Raw genomic sequence first — 3,496 nt, 5'->3', positions numbered from 1 at the left:
AGAGCAAGCTTAATGCAAGTCATCTTATATTCTAATAGCAAATTGGCTAAATCTTTGGATAATGAAATCCAGTGACTGGACCTAAGAATGGGTTAAGCAGATCTTTCTACAAACTGAAAAGGGCCCCAGGATTGCAGAAAAATCTGAACTCATTCAACAATACGCTGAGGGCTTTAAAAACCTGAAAATGATAAAAGAGGACCTGTAGCTTTAAGCAACAGATTCCCCCAGTGACTGTTGCTAAGAAACCACAAATTCTAAGATGATTTTCTCTAAATAAAAGGCATGGGCAAAGGGATAGCCCATTTCAGGGCTGTTTTGGCCTTTGAGGAAAGACTGTTTGGGGACAAACCTAATTAGGGCTGTAGAGATAGGCATGGGAAAATGTTGTTCAGTTCATGACCAATTTGTGAACCAAACCACAAACTGAAGCAGGAGGTTTGTTTGTGAACCGTACTGATTTGTGGGCCCACAAACCACGAATTGAAGTCCCTTTTTAGTCTACAAAACAATGCATGAATTTCCCCCCAAATGTGCTAAAACTGATGCGGTCTGCAGAACACCCCCCCCCACACACACACACACAAAAAAACCCCTGAACAATGGGGAGCAGCTTACTCCCTTCTGGTCAGCTGGTTTGGGTTATCTTCTGCAGTCTCTTTAAACCAGGGCTCATTTGGGGCAGGAACTCACAGGAGCAGAGCTCCTGTACCTCTAAATTTTATTGTGCTCTTTATTTCTCCCCACCCCCCAATATTTGTTTTTGAGCTCCATTGTTCAAACCTCTTTAAGAATTTTGTTGAACTCCAAGATTTGACAAACTTTCTAATATTTCCCCCCACAAAAAATGGGAAAATAACCAAAACATATAAAGCAAACAGATGGAAATCTTCATTATGCCACTGGCCACATAGTAGAAAGTAATTTAAAAAGAATGATGGGAGTAAGGTTTTATTATGACAATTATAATTCAAGAAGCATGTTAAAGTAGTTGGCGAGCTGATATAATTTAGTAGACCTTCTGGCGATGAAAGGGGTGTGTGGCATATGCAAATGAGTTGTGGTAATGAGCTCCAGCACCTCTTTTTCTATGAAAAGACACTTGATTTAAACCCCCAAGGGGTTATAGAAGAAAGACCTTCTCAAACAGGTGTGCAGTGGGGAGGCTTTCTCTGCAGAAAAAGTGCTGAAGAGGACAACCAAAATTATTATTTCAAACCACTCTATAAAAAAACCTGAGACCTTGGAGAGCCACTGCCACTCTGAGTATACAGAGGTAGGGAGAAACTTGCAATACCCAGCCATTTAATATTTTCCTAGATTCAGAATATTTTATATTTTTTAATTTTTCTTGGTGTTTGATTTTAAAAATTACAATGCTAAATCCCACTATTTCCCTGCCTTTCCATTTTAGGCAGGCATCTTTTAAGGTTGGGGTGGGGGGAAGGTTTGGGAGGTGTCAGTTAAATAAGCAAAATATCACAAGAGTGTTACTGTTTTAAGCAGGTTTGATTTTTAAATAAAAATTAATATTTTAATTGTGTTTGTGTCCTTTATTAAGTTTATATCTCTGCTACCTGGCATTACATTTTCTGACACACATGGCCTAGCTAGGAAAAGTCCCATTTATGTCAGATCCAGCCCTCATAACAAATAAGTTCAGCACCCTGCCATAGCCTCTTACTGGTGGCAAATGGTGAAGAATGGTGTCAAGTGTCCAGCCTATGAAGTAAGTGTAGATATGGTGGACTTCTTCAAAACTCTGTACATTTCAGGTTGTGCAACATAGTAACTGGGAAGTAGCCAGCTAAATGCTCTAATTTTTTTAATTATGCTGTTTGCTTTGTGAAGGAAAGTCTAATTAATCTAAAGCATTTATTGTTTTTATGTGATAAGATGGGGGTGAAGTTCGCCTAACTATGGTGGCAGACAAGCCTAGATTATCCATAAACTCTGCAGCTGATTTACTGTGAACAAAAAAGGAGAGTCTCACTGGGCTGGTGAATGATCAGACACTGCAATTTTTACTTCAGCAGTCTCTGACTCTTGAAAAGAAATTTCACTTTGGTCAGCGTTTTTGTAATAGCTATAATGACGTACACATATTCAGCTATTATGGCTGTAAGCCATTAAATATTTCTACTATGAAAGTGCTAATGAAATAATAAGAGGTAGTGTTGTTATCGGATGAAAGAAGTGTAAGAAGGGCAGGAAGAGAAAATGAATGCCATTATTGTTATTGTGGAGGAGCTGTCACTATACACATGCTAGTGGAGACACCTGGTGACTTCCTCTCTTTTGGCCTTTTGCAGAAAAAAATCAAAAACACATACCAACACAGTGTGGGTACTACATTAGCAGATACATGCATCAGGGTGTACAACTGATACAACTGGTGGTGTCATTCATGTGAATTTCACTTTGCTGAGGATTCTCACCATGTGGAACCCATGTCGCCAAAGAGACATGCTAGGATAGGACTACAACATTCCTACAATGTAGGATACTGGGACCAAGTGGTCTCCAGATGGGAAGATAAGTATAGAATGTTCCACTTTCAAAGTCTAATACCAGTTTCAATTTTAAAGGAGAATATTCTCATATACACTTTAATTAATGCTATCATATAATTGATGCATATTAAGTAAATGTGGAATTCCCAGCATTAAGGCCAGGGAGAAGTTTGCTTAGGCCTGATTAATTCAAAAGAGGCATGCAGCCTCATGGGCTACAAATATTACTGGCAGTCAATTAGGAGGCAAAGCTGTGTGGGTATATATTTTACTCACCTCCTTCAAACAGACTTTCCCCCCCCCCTGCCTGTACACCCTTCCTTTTGACATCATAAAATTAGCAGGTCACCATATTGCCAAGCAGGAATTTTAGGGTTCCCTCTAATTGGCATCTGGGGATGTATTTTGTTCACCCTTGACTAGAACTGGTCAGTGATTATGTAAGCCATACCAAATTTTTTGGCAGGGATTGGTGGGCTGAGCATGTGAGGCAGGGATTACTGGCAAACTCCCTGATACATCCATGTTGTGGAGGGAATGTCTGGACTCTAGAACAATGCATCACTTCCCATGCAGTGAGGTGCAGCTGGAAAGGAGTTAAACAACATCTTTCTGAACCTGGAAATTTCTGTGCAGCATATCAGGTGGGGTGGGGTGGGGTGGGGCTGGGCACCTCTCCACATATTGTGTGAAGATGATGATAAACAAAACTGGCAGAAGATGCTGGCTATGTTTTGGAGTTATGGAGCTATTTTGAAAATTAAGGAGCTAGTTTCTCCCAGGCAGGCAGACATTCCCTTCATTCCAGGAAATAGCTTCCTTTACTCTTCCAGGTGCTGGTGGAGAGGGTCACAGGAGTAAGATGAAGATACTACTAAAGTCTGGATTTTATTTAAGGGGAAGAAGAACAATGACCAAAAGGAATTATGAGCATAGGCTTGACAAAGAACTAAATTATATGCTAATAAGTAATAATATATGTC

Source organism: Heteronotia binoei, chromosome 1 (assembly GCF_032191835.1).
Source record: "Heteronotia binoei isolate CCM8104 ecotype False Entrance Well chromosome 1, APGP_CSIRO_Hbin_v1, whole genome shotgun sequence".
NCBI lineage: Eukaryota > Metazoa > Chordata > Lepidosauria > Squamata > Gekkonidae > Heteronotia > Heteronotia binoei.
This window is presented reverse-complemented; position numbering follows the sequence as displayed.